Below are 19,753 nucleotides of genomic sequence, written 5' to 3' on the forward strand. Positions count from 1 at the left end.
CTCTATCTTAATGTGACCTTTAGGCTAGAAAAGGGAGGAGGGAGAAATCCTGAAAGATTGCATTTACCCCAAATAGACCGAGTTACCTTTAACTGGTACCTTTAAGTCTCTTCTTCTGCCTCCCCCCACAAGAACGAGGACACGAGAACAAGCTAAGAGCATTAGAGAACAGTGTACACTAATAAAGCAACCCTCTTTTGTAGTGTATCATACACCTCACTCTGCCTGCGACTAGCCAGAGCCCAGCTGTGAGTCTGGGAAGTGGTGTATTAGCTTCCCAGCAATGGCTGAGAAAGCCTTCATTCTCGCTCTTGTGGGCCTGTGGCTGAGCACACCTCATGGAAGATCACAGTTGGGTTGATTTTGCACTGACATTTCTGAAAGTAAGAATAACGCACACAACCTTTTTTTCTTTTATTCTTTTCGCAGTTTTTTTTTTTTTAAACAGAATAACGGGATTATTGGAAAGACCACAACGCAAGATTGAAGCAAGTACCCTGCATGAAGATCTGGGTACTTGTGCCAGGTGGAGCTTGGCGACGGAACCGATACTCCGCTTGCTAGGCTCCCTCGTGAGATTGCGTTTGAAGAAGTTTGGCGCTGCTCAGTCGCCGTAGCTACGCCCTTCTCGGCAGCGGGCGGGAGAGTGGAGACTGCAGTTTACTGAGTTGTCCCACTGGCTTACCGTTGGTGGCCATATGCCCAAGGCTCACATTTACATCTTGATTCGAGTCTACATTCCAAACGCCCGCGGACTTCTTTGTGCCCAGTAAGCAAAGAAGCTCGCCGTTGGCCTGATGCTAGGATAGCGTCACGGGTAGACGCGCCTTTGTAGGGAGCAGGGGGCGGGGTGACGGGCACCAACCCTCCGGAAGAAGAGGGCCCCGCCTCCAGGCCACGCACCCTCCTGGTTGGAGGCAGCGCGGGGGCGGGGCGAGGTCCTGGCTCAAAGCCCAGGAGTGACCTTTCTTATTACAAGGGCTTTTTTAACTTTCAGCGCCTTGGAGTCTAGCCTTTCCGGGTTTCGGTGAGCCCCAGAATCAAGGGGTACAACGTCAAAAGGCATATGTGGACAAAGGGCTAAGAGTGCAAGGGGCTGGTGTAGGGGCGAGTTTTCAGTGACAGGACTGCGTTGGAGATTTAGGCTTGAGTTACAGAGAGACTTTTCTTGCTCTGCTTGAGAGTTGAAACCAAACTTTCAGAGTTGTAGAACCATAGCTGTCTGTTTGGCATCTCCAGCCATAGCTTCACTTCGCTTACTGTAGGCAGTTTGCCCAAAATTGAAATCGTGTTCCCTCCAAAAGCTGATCTTCTCCCACTATTCCTTATTTTGATGAATGGCCCACCGTAACCTAGATTCTCAAGCCAGAAATATGGGAGTTATTTCTATCGTTTTCGTACATTCTATTAATCAAAAAGACCTATTGACTCCATTTCCAAAAATAGGTAACTAATAAGAACCTACTGTATAGCATAGGGACCTCTACTCGATACTCTGTAATGCCCTATATGGGAAAAGACTCTAAAAAAGAGTGGATATATGTATATGTATAACTGATTCACTTTGCTGTACTACAGAAACTACATAACATTGTAAATCAACTATACGCCAATAAAAGTTAATTAAAAAAAAATCTCCAAATTACCCTCTCTTCAACATTTCCTCTGCATTACTTCTGGTCTCAATTTTTCCCAGTAGGTTTCTATCTGTTACCCCTGCCCACCTACAATCAATTCTCAATTATGGGGCAGAGTGATCTTTCCATGATGTAAACATTTCTCTGGAGTAATCCTGCTTAAAATATTTTAAGCACAAAATTCAAACACCTAAATGTGCTCTGACTCTGCTTGCTTTCATGCCCATACCCCATCTCCAATCTAGCTAGTACTTCTGTTGCCTGAGCAGTATTCAGTATAGTTCCCTGTGCTATACAGTAGAACCTTGTTGTTTATCCATTTTATATATAATAGTTTACATCTACTAACCCCAAACTCCCAATCCATCCCTCCCCACCCTCCTTCCTCTTTGCAACCACAAGTCTGCTCTATGTCTGTGAGTCTGTTTCTGTTTTGTTGATAGGTTCATTTGTGTTATATTTTAGATTCCACATATACGTGATATCATATGGTATTTGTCTTTCTCTTTCTGACTTACTTCACCTAGTATGATAATCTCTAAGCCCATCAATGCAGTAAGCAACAAAATTAAGAACCATTAAAAGATACTGCCTATGGGCAACTTGTGTGTCAACATACGTTAATGGGTGTTTTTTATGTGCATGTGCTTAGTTTGCTCTGCTGAACCTCTTTGTACTTACACTTTTTCTTATCAGTTCCACAGGAAAGAGAAAAGCTGGAATAGAAATTCAAAACAATAAGAAAATCATACATGGGTTGCTTTGTCTGTTAGTGCATAGACTCACTTTGGCTTGAGGAAACGTTTTGAAATTGATTTTAGAAAAGATTATCAAAGAGAACTTTAATAATGCACTTAATATTTGCAATGTCTACAGCACATAGCTCATTGTGTTTACTTTTTCTGGGTTTTTTTTCTTTTTTTTTTTGCGGTATGCGGGCCTCTCACTGTTGTGGCCTCTCCAGTTGCAGAGCACAGGCTCTGGACATGCAGGCTCAGTGGCCATGGCTCACGGGCCCAGCCACTCCGCAGCAGGTGGGATCTTCTCGGACCGGGGCACGAACCCGCGTCCCCCGCATCGGCAGGCGGACTCTCAACCACTGCGCCACCAGGGAAGCCCCTTTTTCTGGTTTTGATCATCCTGGTTTAATAAAAGAAAACTATTAGGATACTGATTCATTTATGTTAGTTCATTAGCTATAACTTAACATTTGCAAACATTTCTGTTAACCTCAGAAATTAGAATTTAAACGATGTGATGCAGTATTAATGTTTCTTAATTTTTGTTGAGAAGAGAAAAAGAACTGCTTATCTATAGACGATGTTGAAAGGTTTGTGATTTTCCTGTCATTTTATGTATTTTATTTTTGCTATTTCCTGATTATCTTTTTCAATGTTTCTAGTTTTATTTTGTTGTGAGACATATCATGGGAGAAGGCATAGGTTTTTACCAAAATTTGTTTCCAGAAACTTGATTTTTATAAATGAAACATTTCTTTTTTTTTTTTTTTTTTGTGGTACGCGGGCCTCTCACTGTTGTGGCCTCTCCCGTTGCAGAGCACAGGCTCCGGACGCGCAGGCTCAGTGGCCATGGCTCACGGGCCCAGCTGCTCCGCGGCATGTGGGATCTTTTCGGACCGGGGCACGAACCCGTGTCCCCTGCATCGGCAGGTGGACTCTCAGCCACTGCGCCACCAGGGAAGCCTCTGCCCATTTTTTAATTGGGTTGTTTGTTGTTTTGAGCTGCATGAGCTGTTTGTATATTTTGGAGATTAATCCCTTGTCAGTTGCTTTGTTTACAAATATTTTCAGCCATTCTGAGGGTTGTCTTTTTGTCTTGTTTATGGTTTCCTTTGCTGTGCAAAAGCTTTTAAGTTTAATTAGGTCCCATTTCTTTATTTTTATTTTTATTTTCATTACTCTAGGAGGTGGGTCAGAAAACATCTGTGATTTATGTAAGAGTGTTCTGCCTATGTTTTCCTGTAAACGTTTTATAGTGTCTGGCCTTATATTTAGGTCTTTAATCCATTTTGAGTTTTTTTGTGTGTATGGTGTTAGGGAGTGTTCTGATTTCATTCTTTTACATGTAGCTGTCCAGTTTTCCCAGCACCACTTGTTGAAGAGATTGTCTTTTCTCCATTGTATATTCTTGCCTCCTTTTTCATAGATAAGGTGACTATAGGTGCGTGGGTTTATCTCTGGGCTTTCTATTCTGTTCCACTGATATATATTTCTGTTTTTATGCCAGTACCATACTGTCTTGATTACTGTAGCTTTATAGTATAGTCTGAAGTCAGGGAGCCTGATTCCTCCAGCTCCGTTTTTTTCTTTTTCAAGATTGCTTTGGCTATTCGGGGTCTTTTGTGTTTCCATACAAATTGTAAAATTTTTTGTTCTAAATCTGTGAAAAATGCCACTGGTAATTTGATAGGGATTGCATTGAATCTGTAGATTGCTTTTGGTAGTATAGTTATTATCACAATATTGATTCTCCCAATCCAAGAACATGGTATATCTCTCCATCTGTTTGTGTCGTTTTTGATTTCTTTCATCAGTATCTTAGTTTTCTGAGTATAGTTCTTTTGCCTCCTTAGGTATTTATTCCTGGGTATTTTATTCTTTTCGTTGCAGTGGTAAATGGGATTGTTTCCTTAATTTCTCTTTCTGATCTTTCATTGCTAGTGTATAGGAATTTTACATCAGGAAGTGTTTTAATATAGCCACTATGAAAAACAGTATGGAGGTTCCTCAAGTAATTAAAAATAGAACTGCCATATGATCCAGCAATTCCACTTCTGGGTGTATATCCAAAGAGAACAAAATCATTATGTTGAAGAGACATCTGCACTGTCATGGTCATTGCAGCATTATTTCATAGTCAAGACATGGAAACAACCTAAGTGTTGACAGCTAAATGGATAAACAAATTGTGATACACACACACACACATCAGAATATTATTCAGCCATGAATAATTGAACTTTGAATTCATGAGTATTTCATGAATAATTGAACTTCTCTCAATTGATATGTCTGTGAGTTTCATTTATATTGTTGTATGTGGATTTTGATTTTGATTCTCATTGTTACATACTACTATTATGGACATATACCACAGTTTATTTATCCATTCTAGTGTTGATAGGCATTAATAGTGTAGTTGGCAGTTTTGGCCTATTATAAACAGTGATGTTATAAACATTCTAGTTCCTATACTTTTGTAAATCCATCTATGTATTAGGTGTACACCTAAGACGGAAGGAAGAAAATAGAGAACAAAATTATATAGTTCTAAAATTAAATGTCTTTAAAATATAAATAATAGATGATAGACTCAGACATGACCATCTACTTAAGCAAATAATCTGAAATATTTTCCATTAGATATCACACATGGCTCTACTGATGTTCAAAGAGAGAAAATTTAACCAAATAGACTTAAATGAAATTAAACACATCTTTGTCTGTCTTTGATGATTCAAATGTACCCTGGAAGGACCTTACATATATAAATAAAGGTTGTTAATTTTGGACGGTCACAGTGGTGAAAGACTGTTTAGAATAGATCAGTTTAAGCAGATTGCATTATATAAACTGAAAAAATCCAGCTCTGGGGAAATTTTTTAGAGTATTTAAAGTTTTGTCTTTTCATCTTTATTTTCATTTAAGAAAACTTTTTTTTCTGAAAATAATTGGCTCTGAAAAGTATCTTTTAATAAAGACTTTTAAAAACTTTTTTCTAAACCTCTAACCCGTAAAAAAACTCACTGAATTACTATGCCTGCATTAATTTCCATCTACTGTTAATTTAAAACTCAGTGGATTTTCTTAAACTAAACATACTGTGTAACCAGCACTGAGATCCAGAAATAGATCAGAACAGTACTATACGATCTGCAGTTGCTGAATCCATGGGTGCAGAACTGTGTATAAGGAGGAACCACATAGAGGGATGGCCGATTATAAGTTATACTCAGATTTCCAACTGTGTGGAGGGTTGTTCAACAATTCTCTCATTGTTCGAGGGTCAACTGTACATTGTGATTCAGCTTCTCCTTCGGCCAGATTCTGCCTTTCTCACATTCTTCCAGGTGAACTTCCTAAGAGCATTGTCCATCAACTTTCCCATTAAAAATCCCCATTTTCAGGAAACCCGATCTAAGAAAGTACCAGCACAAATCCCAGAACATCCATATGGAGAACTATTAGGCTTGCTAAGGAATGAGGAAAACTATGTGCTGCCGTTGCTGCAGGATTTGGCTAATATGTACCAATATACCATGAGGAGACAAGAGTAGATGCACAGGATTGTATATGTTAAGGATGCTGAACGAAGGGGAACAGAACAGAAAAGAAAGTTGTGGATGGGGGAGTTTATCAATATGGGAGATAGTCCTGTGAAATAGAATTTAACACTCTGGCATCTACAGTGGGAGATCATGCTATTCTCTCCTAGGATAGCTATTAGAAACATTTAAAAAAATACTGACACAAAATAAATTAGGTAGGAATGTCAGAGTTATCAGGGCTGATGATGGAGAAAGGATTCAAAGATTCAGAAAGAGAGCTAGGTAGGATATATTACATAAAGCTGGATAAACAGCTGACAGTATTTCACGTGAAGGCCTAGAGGACATGCCAGATGACAGTACTAAGCAAGTAACTGGTGAAAGGGGAACAAAAATTGTTTAGGAGCTCAGGGATGGCTGTTCCGTCTAGGCAAAGAATGACAGTAAGAGATGCTGTTTTAGGACTGGGAATCCTGATAGCAATTAATTTGATTGCATCTCAAAATAACAAAGAGGGGATGGTAGTGCTTAGCAATCAAAAGCAAGGTAAGTGCAATTATCACAACGAGCAACAAGATCTGTGTGGCAGATGAGGAAGCTTGACTCACAGTGAGATATAGAAATGGTTAACAGGATATGTTAGTCCTTACAGAAATATGAATATGCAGCAAGCAAGCATTTTGCATAATATGTGCAATCAAAATAAATAAAAATAAATGATAAGGAGGCAGAGGGAAGCTGCCCATTAAAAAGTCACAATTCTTTTTTCCTAGATTCCAGATGTGATCTGATTCTCAGACCATGAACCCATTGACTGGAAGAGAGGCCTATGATGAAAGATCATTTTTCACTGTGACAAATGTACAACAGTAATTCCCCTGTACTTTACCTAGGTGACCCCGAACTTTAATTCAGGTGCCTCAGTGCTGGGAAAAGGGAAATGTCCAGATCATTCCAGGGTTGATGTAAACATGAACATAGTGTGGACAGAAATTCCATATATTAAAAGGAATAAAATAGAATGTCTAGAACCCAAAATACGTTATGTGCAGATTAAACACCACAGAAAAAATATCAGTGAGCTTAAAGACATAACAATAGAAATTATGCATACAGATATATTTAGCTTTGGTGAAATATGGGATGGTACTAAGAACTCTAACAACAGTGTTATTAGAGTTCCAGGAAGGAGGTGGACAGGAATTGAATAAATAATGGCTAATATTTTCCAAATTTGTTCAAAATTATAAGGCTGCATGTCCTAGAAGCTCAAAAAATTCTAATCAGGAAAAAGAAAAGCAAAGGCACATAATTCAAATTTTATAAAATCATTGTTAAAGAGAAAATTTTAAAAGCAGCCAGAGAAAAGAGAGATTAAGTGCAGGAGAATAACCGTAAGAAAGTTGTTGACTTTTTATCAGAAACAATGCAAACCAGAATATTTTGGAACAACATCTTTAAAATGTTGAAAAAATGTCTGTCAACCTAAAATTCGATATCTAGAAAAAATATTCTTCAGAAATGAAGCTAAAATAAAAATATGTTCAGGAAGAGAAAAACGTGGAGAATTCATCACCCAAGGATCTGCACAAGAAGAAAATTTACAGTAAATTTCTTCAGGCTGAAGGAAGAGTAAACCAGAGTTTTACTAAGAAATAAAAAATACTGTGAATAGTCACTATGTAGATAAATTTTTTTTTTTTTTTGTGGTACACGGGCCTCTCACTGTTGTGGCCGTTGCAGAGCACAGACTCCAGACGCGCAGGCTCAGTGGCCATGGCTCACGGGCCCAGCTGCTCCGCGGCATGTGGGATCTTCCCGGACCGGGGCACGAACCCATGTCCCCTACGTCGACAGGCAGACTCTCAACCACTGTGCCACCAGGGAAGCCCTATGTAGGTAAATTTTAAAAAATTCCTTCATTTTAAAATTTCTTTAAAATGTACTTTATTGTTTAAATTATAAAATAATAATATATTTGTGGGGTTTATGCCAATGAAGATGTAGATTATTTGACAATAAAAGTATAAAGAAGAGGAGGGCATAATAGAAATATACTGTTATACATTTCTTACATTAAAACTCAAGAGGCATGATATTACTTGAAGAAAGACTGTGATAAGATGCATATTGCAAACCCTAGAGCTCCTACTGCATAAACTTAAAAGTTATAGCTAGTAAGACCATGGTAAAGAAAAATTGAATATTGAAAACATTTAAATAGTCATAAAGAATGCAGGGACGGAGAATAAAAAATATATGGGACACGTCCTCCTCAGCATCATGGCCGCCCTCAGACCTCTCATGAAGCCAAAGATCAAAAAGAGAACCAAGAAATCCATCCAGCACCAGTCAGACCGATATGTCATAATTAAGCAGAACTGGCAGAAGCCCAGGGGCATGACAATAGGGTGTGCAGGAGATTCAGGGGCCAGATTTTGATGTCCAACTTTGGTTACTGGAACAGCAAGAAAACAAAGCACTTGCTGACCAGTGACTTCTGAAAGTTCTGTCCACAGTGTCAAGGAGCTTGAAATGCTGCTGATGTGGAGCATATATTACTGGGCTGTGATTTCTCACATCGTCTCCTCTAAGAACCACAGAGCCATTGTGGAAAGAGCAGCCTAGCCGGCTGTCAGTCACCAATCCCAATGCCAGGCTGCACAGCGAAGAAAATGAAGAGACAGCTTGTGTGCACATTGTATTCGTGTTAATAAAACCATAAAACTCAAAAAAGTGTACATATAGGACAAATTGAAAACAAATAGCTGGATGGTACACTTAGAAACAACCATGTAAATCATTAGATTAATTATAAATGCTCTAAACTTTCTAAAAAAAAGCCAAAGAATATTACACTGGATTTAAGTGCTAAATCCAATTTTATATCATCTAGAGGAAGTGCATTTTAAATATGGAGTTACAGATAGTCCAACAGTAAGAGAATGGGAAAATATACAGAGAAGTCCTCACAACCAGGAATATTGACAAAGATGAGAAGGGGAATTTCATAAAAATGAAAGTGTCAATTCTGAATCCCTGTGAACCTAATACCAGAGATTCATAAATCTATGAAGTGAAAACTGAGAAAAATCTGCAAGCAAAATTAGACAAATCCACATTACAGTTGAAATTTCTGCAGAAAATTACTAAGGATATAAAAGATGTGAATAAAATATCAACCAGCAGGACATACCTGAAATTTATAGAAGAATTCACCAAACAATGGAACACACAAAGTCTTTTTCAAAGAGCACATTCAACAGGTGGAACAAAAAATAAATTAATTAATGAATAACTGAAAAAAAGAAACTGAACAGTTGTTTGGGACACCTTCCATCTGATTTCACATTAAATGGAGGCATATTGTGGAAATGAATCCTTAGTGGTTATCCAGACTTTAAAAGTACTCACATCAGTGATTAAAGCTAATAGGAGCAATTTCAGTTTAAAAGCAGGACTTCCTGTCCACTTAATACTACAGTAGTATTGACTACATTACTTGGAAATACCCTATGTCTAATTTTCCATTCCTTAACTGGAGGAGAATATTGTCTCGAATGCAGATGCCTCAGATACCTTGTAATTTTATGTAACCAATTTCAATGGACTTTATGCCATTTTAGCATAAAATGTCACCTATGTGTGATTATCCCAGAAAACAATCTTTTTTTCCCCCAAACTCACTATTTATGTACTTATTATGTTTAAACTAATTACTGAACCTTAGTACTTTCCCATTGAAGAATGGGCTTATAAGTATACTTCCTCATGATTATATGATTTTTAGACTAGATGGTTTATTTGGTAGATTTCCTAGCATCATCTCCCTGGGCTCTAAGTTATTTAATACATTAATTTTGGGCAGTTCATCATGATGGTGTTAATTTTTTATTATAGCCTATTTAGTAGTTTTATCTTCTAAGATCACAAAGATTTTCTTTGATATTTTCTTAAACAAATTGTGGTATATCCAAACAATAAAAAGAAACAAACTACTAGACACACAACATTGACGAATCTCAAAAAATGTGCTGAGCTACCTAGGACACAAAAGAACACATACCATATGAACCCATGTATATACTATTACAGAAGAGGTAAACCTAATCTATAGTAATCTCTGGCCTAGGCAACAACTGATAACATATCAGTTGTTGCCTAGGCCAGAGGTGAGGGTGGGTAAAATGCAAATGGATACAAGGAAAATTTGGGGGGTGATGGAAATATTCTGTATCCTGATAGGGTTGATGATCATATGGGTGTATACATTTGACAAGCTCACCAAACTGCAAACTTAAAATAGGTGCTTTTTTATTGCATGTAAGTCACACTTCAGTAAAGTTAATAAGGAAAAACAAACAAACAAAAAACTATTGTGTAGGCAGAAGAATGGAAGCAGGGAGACTAGCTAAAGTGCTGTGAATAATCTGAGCAACGATGGTTTAAACAGTAGAAATGGAAAACAAGAAGATAGATTTAGGATATGTTTTGAAGGCAAATTGTACATGATATGTTGATAATTTATACGTACGTTTGAGAATGAGGATTCTGATGGGCAGTGAGAAATAAGGAAAAGTCCCTGAAAGTTTGGCTTAAAAAATTGGATAGTGTTATTTATTCAAAACAGTTCATCTGAGAAAAGAGTTTGGTAATTGAGTTCTATGAAGAATCAAGAGTACTATTTTGGCTGTGTTAATTTTAAGATGCTTTTTAAAAACACCTGTGGGAGGGCTTCCCTGGTGGCGCAGTGGTTGAGAGTCCACCTGCCGATGCAGGGGACACGGGTTCGTGCCCCGGTCCGGGAAGATCTCACATGCTGCGGAGCGGCTGGCCCCGTGAGCCATGGCCGCTGAGCCTGCGCGTCCGGAGTCTGTACTCCACAATGGGAGAGGCCACAACAGTGAGAGGCCCGCTTACCACAAAAAAAAAAACCAAAAAAAAAACCCCCAAAAAAACACCTGTGGACAAATATCCAGCAGGGTGTTGGGTATATGATTCTGAAGTTCTAGGGCATGTTTGAACCTTAAGGTACAGATGTGGAAGTCATAGCAGACAAGTTCTATTTAAAGCCATAGGCTTGAAAAAATGTTGCCTAGAGAGCCCAGGACATTTAGTGGTGGAGGAGGAGAAAATGAACCAGCAAAGGAGACTGCGATGAAGCAGCTAATAATGCAGGCACTCAGGTACAAGCACATGGGGTCGTAGACATTAAGAGATGAGAGAGTTTTGTGAAGAAAAGTGAGCAGTTATGTTGGAAGCAATGGAAAGGTCTGGTTAAGGAAAGAACGGTGATCACTGGATAAATTTTTGTGTGTGTGACCCTGACAAGATCTTTTTCTGGAATAGAAGGGGTGGAAACTTGATTGGACTGGATGTAGAGATCATATTGACATGACTATATTTGTCAAGAAAATGTACAGTGAATTGGGAAGGAATGGAAGAATGGTGGGAAGACGATTCAGGTCAAAGTCATGGGAGGTTTTATTTGATTTGATTTGAAAAAAACCAATATTAGTGCTTGTTTGTATGCTGGTGGTAATATTCCATCAAGAACTGAGAATTGGTTGAAGCAGGAGAGGGAGTGTTTGAGGAAAGTCTTTGAGAAAACACGGGATGCAAACCCCAAGTGGAGGAATTTGTATTTGATACCATGCTTCATTTTGGGATACATAGCATTTTGCTAAGAGAATGTATTGATGTCATTGTGCTCTATGCTTTAATACTCAACTTAGAACTAAAAAAGAAGACTGAGAAAAATAAGATTTGCTTCAAGTTAAGATTCGGTTAACATTCTCTGATTTCTTTTTTGGTTTGGAACACACAATTTTCCCAGTTTTGCCTATCCTTCAGGAATATCTTGCCTTCATTAGATAACTACTATAAAGTTAAAATGAAAAGAGAGCATTTTCTAAAGGTTATACTATTTAAGGTTGTATTTATTGAAGGAAAAAAAATCTAAACAATTTTATCCTGATGGGAAAAATAGTTTCACCTGAGCCACAAATGAGACGAAACAAAAGACAGAATCTGAGAATTTGTTTGCAGGGTCTTCTGTTCAAAAGAATACAGCCCTTTGAAAAATCTGCAGCCATAGTAACAGCCATTCCCAGTCCTGTGATCTACAGAGCATAGGACCCTGTTAGGTGTCACAAAATTATACACCATTGCACGCCAGTCACTAGTGAAAGGTTGAATTTTTTTTTTTTTTTGATTGCTTTGGGTCTTGGTTGCTGTGCGCGGGTTTTCTCTAGTTGCGGCGAGCAGGGGCTACTCTTGGTTGCGGTGCACGGGCTTCTCATTGTGGTGGCTTCTCTTGTTGCGGAGCACAGGCTCTAGGCACATGGGCTTCAGTAGTTGCGGCACATGGGCTCAGGAGTTATGGCTCTTGGGCTCTAGAGAGCAGGCTAAGTAGTTATGGCGCATGGGCTTAGTTGCTCCGAGACATGGGGGATCTTCCCGGACCAGGGATTGAACCTGTGTCCCTTGCATTGGTAGGCGGGCTCAACCACTGGGCCACCAGGGAAGTCCGAAACGTTGACTTTTTATTGTCAGTTCTTGAACAGCCACCAACAATCATTTGGAGCTAACGACACACTCTTCATCTAATGTGGTGAATGGAGCTAATGAAATAGTTAAGAGCCAGAGCAAGAAGTGAGGAAAAAGCTGTGACTTTAAAATCCCAAGAAACAAAGGATGTCTTAAAAATGAGAAGAAAACTTGAGATTGTGAAAGCCTGAGGTCGGGTCTCAGGAAAAAAGAATGTGAAAAAAGCAGATTATTTTCCCAAATACTGGCATTTAAGCTTCTAGTACTTCCACGGGGGTGACCACCAAGATCGTGAGAGGATCTCCTACTCTTGCTGGTAGATCTGCAGAGCTTGGGCTATCCCCTCACCTCTTCTCCTACCTCCTTCAAACATAGATAATAACACTAAAACAGGTGTATCAGCGAGGATCCTTTAGGTGCAAGTCACTGAATAAACTAAAAGTGGCTTAAACAACGAGAATAATTCGCTACCTCGCATAACAGGAAGTCCCAAGGTCAGCTCTATCAGAGTTGGTTACCTGCTCAGCTCCATGATGTGAGGGCTCCTGTCACTCTCTCTGGGAGTCTCTTGACTTTCCCCTTTGGGGCACAAAAAGAATACAAGTAGCTCCTAACATAGAGGCCTCACGTGGCAGTGCCAAAGGCAGGAACAAGCGAGTCCCTATTTTATTTCTCCTTTTTTAATTATGAGGAAAACAATCCCAGAGGCCTCTCACTAGACTTTCCTCTTTGTCTTGTTTTTCTAATACATGACCATGTGTAACAAATCACTGATAAGGGAAATGAAATTATAATGGCTGGCATAGACTGATGAGCATCTACCCCTGGGGGTAGGGAAGCCCCTTAAAGATACACAAAAAACTAGTTCCTAAATAAAGCTGGGTTTCTGTCAGCAGAGTAGAAAGGATAACTGTGACCGCTGAGAAGAGGGGGCAATGCACGCATAGTGATTAGCAGAGTGACTGGTGCCCAAATGCGCTTAATAAATATTAGCTGCTATTATTGTCCTATCAAGCCGCTCTTATGGGAAATACAATAGAAGAGCCCAGCCTCACACCCCAGACTACGTATTCTGACCGCCATCCAACCTGTCATCAAATAGTACAGTTAACCCTTAGCTGTAGCTTTACTTTCTTTCCTTGACTATAAATCCTTTTCCCTTGTCATCCTGTTTGTCTCAAAAAGTAGTAGCTAATGAGTTGTCTGCCTCCAGCCTCATCGATTTTCAAAAACTTTGCATATCGTAGCCAGACTGATCTTTCTAAAGGCAGATCTAATCATGTCACCATCTTCCTTAAGAGCTTATCACAATTCCTCATTGCATTACATCTGAAGGTTGAACTCTTCAGAATCATGTCCATGTAGTTGTTCTTCAATGCAGGTGGAGGGAGGCTCCTCTGTCCTTCAGCTCCACCATATGGAACATGCAGTCCCCTTGGTGCAGGAGGAGAGAAACAGAAGACTCCCAAGGAGGGTCTCCATTGTCCATGAAGAGTGAGGTGCCCAGCCCATCTATAAGGGGCTGAGAAGCACCGTCTTGCATTCACCCAGAAGGGGAGGAGGACATACTTTTAGGGAACACTATTGTAATAGATCCAGAGATGTGCCTCCCAGATCCCCCTTCAGGGAAGGGCTTGCTGCCCAATTTCAGAGAATTTGTCTCAGTGGCTGAGAGCTGCTTTGCCTGCGGTCACGCCTTTCCTGGGGTAGCCAGGCAGAGGGGTAAAGACATGGCCGTTTTGGCCCATGCACATAACTCCAAGAGGCACTGGTCACTCGAGGACTCCCTGCTGGGGTGGCCAGGGCTTCCTTGTGCTTGCTTCACAGTTCGACTTCTTCCTCTTCTCTATCCTGTTTCATTGTTTCTTTCATATGTTTTGATCCTTTATGAACATCTTGTACCCCATACTCTACATGGTATCTGCTTCTGGAAATTACAACCTGCAACAACTAGTAATTTCGAGCAGAAAGTCCTTTAACCCTCAACTCTCTTTTCTCCCTCAATGTTCATTATCTAAGTTGAAAAATTTTCACTCCAGATTTATAGAAATACAGTTACCTGAATGCATCACCAAAATTTCACAGATAAAATACATATTATTAAGTAATTACATGCTGCCAAGTGCTTTTTTTAAAATAAATTTATTTATTTTTGGTTGTGTTGGGTCTTCGTTGCTGCGCGCGGGCTTTCTCTAGTTGCGGAGAGCAGGGGCTACTCTTCCTTGTGGTGCACGGGCTTCTCATTGCAGTAGCTTCTCTTGTTGCAGAGCACGGGCTCTAGGCGCACAGGCTTCAGTAGTTGTGGTGCATGGGCTCGGCAGTTGTGGCTCGCGGGCTCTAGAGTGCAGGCTCAGTAGTTGTGGCACACAGGCTTAGTTGCTCTGCGGCATGTGGTATCTCCCCGGACCAGGTATCGAACCCATGTCCCCTGAACTGGCAGGTGGATTCTTAACCACTGTGCCACAAGGGAAGTCCCCAAGTACTCTTTTTTGTTTTGTTTTTCTTTTTTACTCTCTCATTCTCTCTAAGGTTCCCTATGAGTAGATAGATGCGTAGAAGAAAAGTCATCTGCCCAGACCCAATAGTTATTAAACCAGGGAGTTCAGACTCTGATCCTCCTTCGCCCTTTATAACTTTACAGCCTGTTTCCTTTATAACTAGTTTAAACCACCACTGCCTGGAGCACCCTTTCCCCCTTCTCTTTGAGGGGCTCACTGGTACTCACTTAGGTCAGCATCAGTACCTCCAAAAAACTTCCAAAGTTATCCCCTGTCCTTGCATGGGCTGTCATGCTGTGTTCCGATAGCGAATACCCAAACATTTATCCCCATCTTGGTACTTATCAATACTGTATTATAGTCGTCGTTGCCTGTCTAGCATCTCTAATGGCTGACCAGCGCCTGGTGCATCCTTCTTTACCTACTTCTTGAAAGGATTTTTAGTGATTTAGTGTCAGCATGTAGTAGGTACTGAAAAGTGTTTACTGAGTGAATTTAATAATGCTCTTTTCTTTCTCTAGTTTTGCACTAAGTCTATCATCCTAGGAGATTCAGTTAAAAGAGGAAAAAATACTGCCATTCTAGAATGTATGCAACAAACATCTGCGAGTCTAAAGGAATTTGGTTCATTAATATTTCTTTTCCAGTTCTGATAGTTGGCTATACTCGTGGCTGACTACACAGTGTGACGTAGCGCAGATAACTTGAGAAGGGCAGAGGTGTCTAGTGAATGGAGAACTCTTCCTAGACAGAACTATTTTCTGTTCATTTTTTTTTTCACAAATCCATGTTCAACATCTATGACATGCAAGACCCCTTCAGGGATTACTATCTCAGTCAGTTTAGATAATCACATTCAAGATATATGTGTGTAACAGGAATTATGATATGAGTATTCACATTCTGGTTCTCTTCCCTGCCCCCAAATACTATCCCCATTAATTTTATTTGAAATTAAGCAAGATGAGGGGAGAAATATTCTGAGCAAAATGTTTTATTGTCTGATAACAAATGAAAATTATGCAAGTGGAAAAAAACTGAACCACTCTACAAAAGAACCATGTTGGGAGATTATAATATCCTTCATGGAACAGTACTTTATTAAAAGCCAGAAAAAATACTTTATCAATGGTAGCATCCAAAAATCTGCCATTAATCTATGACAGGGATGCCAATGAGAGTATCATCTTCCAGGTAGAAAGTTCATTTACTTAACTGAATAAAAAGAGAGTATTTTATAGCATTTTAATTTCACTCCTTATTGCTATGTGCTTTAAATAAGACAATTGCCCTTATTTTTCATAGAAAAATAAAAAACACATGTACATTGTCTATGCAATTTAAAATAAAAATATGTACATATTTTATTGACTTCATTTTAATTATTATTAAATATGCAAATATAAAGACATGACATGAGAACCCACTTTGTCTTGCACAATATTTAATAACTATGTCCTATAAATGGGTGTGACCAAGAGAGTTCCACGGTGTGACAAGGTGGGCAAGGTGAAGATTACAAATAACACTCACTCAACTGTTGGCCTACAGAAACCAGTGCTCAGGTGAATGTCAAAGTCAGGCCACGTTTCCCAGCTGTGACGACAGCCTTTCTACTCCATTTTTGGACACTCCTCACATTTTTAAAAGTACACCCACCAGGTCCCCCTCGCTCCCTCCTGAATTTTTTCCTTCCCTTTTGTCTTTGTGTCTTTCTACCTTTCCTTCCATCTGGCTTTCCCTCCAATTCTCTCTCCTTTCTTCAAACTAGTATCCAGCACCTGCTCTGAGTTCAGCCACATTCTGACCCGGAGGGATACAAAGATGAATAAGTCAGCCGATTATTGTTTCCAGGGGCCTTTATTTTCGCCTCTCTCCTCATTTTAGACTTAACATTTGCTTTCCTATCTATCACAATAAGGCTTCAAACTATTGAAGTTTCTGTAACTGTCTCCTTCCAAATCAAAAAGTTACTCCTTTACTCTTTCATTGGATCACGTCAGAATATGTTCCACTTATGTGCAAGGGATGCTAATGGAATAAGGATGTCTCTCACAGAGCAATTTTCATATTTTCAGCATCCTGGGTTGTGTTTATCCTTAAAGGATATATCTACCTGTAAGAATTGTGGGCTCTAGGTAAGACATATTTTTGAGGATGTAGGTCTTGAGAAAAGGATTTGTGAATGTTGTTCAGAGTTGAGCTCATGGAGAGAGAGGGTTTGGGAAGCAGTTAGTCCTCTGGTCCATTCCCAGCTTGGCCATTTACTAGTTATGTGAAGCTGAGACCCTCGGTTTCCTCATCAGAATTCAGTAATGGGAATTAAATCAGCTGCAATTTGTAAGGTGTTATAAGTTAATGTCTGTGTTATAATTCTTAAGCTATTCCTACCCTAAACTTCTTCTCTTTATATACTTGTCTAAAGTCTCATTAATGAGGAGTTGGATCCTTAGCATATATTATTGTTATTATTTCTAGATGCTTCTCATTTTTTGTCTGTGTGTATGGCGTAAAAGCAGTGTGATGTGCTTAAGTTGGCTGATTCTACCTCTGAAAACCTGATTGTGAGCCTTCCTTCCCAAATTCACATTGCAGTATCATTAAATTGATAGCTTGAAATAGGTCATATTGGGAAAATTTATAGCGTGGAAATTAATAAACACTACAAAAAATGGCTCTGTTTTCTTCTGGAGGGAGAAAAAAAAATTGTTAACCCTTTACTAGCACACCGCTGCCAAGAGTCCAGGCAGAGAAAATCCTCTTTTTTCTTTTCCCAAATAACAGAATAGGACACGACAAGTCCCGAGTTTCCATTTCCCTATGACTGTGCTTCTGCTAGGAGGGGAACATATTTCCGAATTCTCTCCAAACCCAACTCTACCTTCTGATCAAGGTGGCCTTAATGTTCTCTTCTGCCTTTTGTTTCCAGAGTTGAGTTCAGTTTCTCTCCATGATTGCAGTAGTCTTGACCCCTAAGCAATAGTATTTTTTTTTTTTAATTTTTAGTTTTGGCTGCATTGGGTCTTCATTGCTGCACGTGGGCTTTCTCTAGCTGTGGCGAGCGGGGGCTACTCTTCATTGCGGTGCGTGGGCTTCTCACTGTGGTGGCTTCTCTTGTTGCAGAGCACGGGCTCTAGGTGCTCGGGCTTCAGTAGTTGTGGCACGTGGGCTCACTAGTTGTGGCTCATGTGCTCTAGAGCACAGGCTCAGTAGTTGTGGCACACAGACTTAGTTGCTCCGCGGCATGTGGGATCTTCCTGAACCAGGGATCGAACCTGTGTCCCCTGCATTGGCAGGCGGATTCTTAACCACTGCACCACCAGGGAAGTCCCTAAAATAGTCTTGAATGAAGTCTTCCTTGCCTATTTAACCCCATCAATGCAGTTTTTCTTTGACACTGTCCCAGTTTTTTGACACTGACAATTCCATTTTTTTTTTGCAATACCAATCTCTATTCACACCCCTCTTAAAGCATGTACAATATTTCATGCTCCTAACATGTAGTGCCTCTGAGCTGTCAAATTCTTTGACCATTTATTAGAGAGTCTGGCTTATTTTGTCTCTATGATAAAAAAAAAAGGACAGGTTGTCTGATATTTACAGAGAATCCCAGGTAAATTTTATTGGCATCATTTGAAAAGTACTTAGTGGATTCTTTTTTAAATATAAAAACTATTTTCAAAGAACAGATTGAAAAATAGAAAGTTGTTCCCTTTTAGTTCCCCAAATTTTATCAGGTTCTGCAGGTTATTTCCCGCAGCTGTGCTTTATGAGAGGCAATGAATCGTATTTATTCAGCAGCTTCTCCGGGGCTGTGAACGCTGAGCTCTTGCTCAGAATTAGCGCAAGTAAGCAGCACATTCCTGGTTGTCAGGCACTTTTGAGCCTCCAAGTCACCCTCAAGGGAGGCATAACACAGACCAGCCTACAGTGCTTCCACCTATTTCAGCTCTGTGCTTGCTGCCCTACCGATCACTTTAAAATGCAAATATCTCCTTTACTATTTGAGGATTCATGCCTGCTTCTCCCCACACCAAGGTGGGTCTCTGGATTGCAGACCAGTTGCCAAGAACCTTAAGAAGAGCTGAAGACCTTTCACCTTCTACCCCACTTTCCTCTCCTTTTTTATTTGCTGTGGTCTCCGTGGCTGAGAACTATTTCTGGAGCCGTGCAGGCTGACAGTCGAGCCTTAGTGTGCTTCTTACTTCAGCGTTTCACCCAAGTAGATCTCAATCTCATGCTGGCCTCCGGAATAGAGGCTCCTTAGAATATTTTGCTCCCTTCGCACCTGCCTTTAATGGTAACTAGAAGTAGATATAGTGATCTCCAGGTGCACCTATAACCATCCTCAAACAATCTGGATTTCAATTATTCAGTTTACTGTGGCCAGGGACCAGGACTCACCTTTCTTAGGGAACTGTAAGTTCTACTTATTCCCTATTTCCTCTCCATTTGGGCTCTTTACTGCCCTTCCTGTCCCCTGCCTCCCACCATCAAATCAGGAGAATCTTTGGCTGTCATGGTGTCATGGTAGGAAGTCTGTCTCTAACTCTGTCTTCAAATCTATTCAGACTCAGGATTTTGCCTTTAGAATCCCAAATGCCTTCTTTTTGCTATAAAATTATTTTCTTTATGAATGTCTCACAGTTTAGGTGCGTGAATGGTGAAAAGGCCATGGTCTTATAAAAAAACCCAAAAGATTAAAAGAGGAGAACTTCTGCTGATATTTCAAAATATTATGCCACCACATAAATACCATGCCGACTGAAGAAGGCATTTTA

At 39.9% G+C, this 19,753-nt stretch overlaps 1 protein-coding gene and 1 pseudogene across 2 annotated transcripts in view; both read left to right on the forward strand.

Moving 5' to 3' along the window:
* Positions 1 to 714: 714 nt before the first annotated feature.
* Positions 715 to 19,753, forward strand: part of HSD17B4 (hydroxysteroid 17-beta dehydrogenase 4) — a 127,173-nt gene continuing 108,134 nt past the window's right edge. Inside the window, exon 1 of the mRNA XM_079918110.1 lies at positions 715 to 769. The gene's annotated coding sequence lies outside the window, so the exon portion shown is untranslated. The remainder of the gene's footprint in view (positions 770 to 19,753) is intronic.
* Positions 8,209 to 8,650, forward strand: LOC307184207 (large ribosomal subunit protein eL32-like; annotated as a pseudogene). The gene has a single exon. The product of its transcript is annotated as a large ribosomal subunit protein eL32-like (transcript).

Source organism: Stenella coeruleoalba (genome assembly GCF_951394435.1).
Source record: "Stenella coeruleoalba genome assembly, chromosome: 3".
NCBI lineage: Eukaryota > Metazoa > Chordata > Mammalia > Artiodactyla > Delphinidae > Stenella > Stenella coeruleoalba.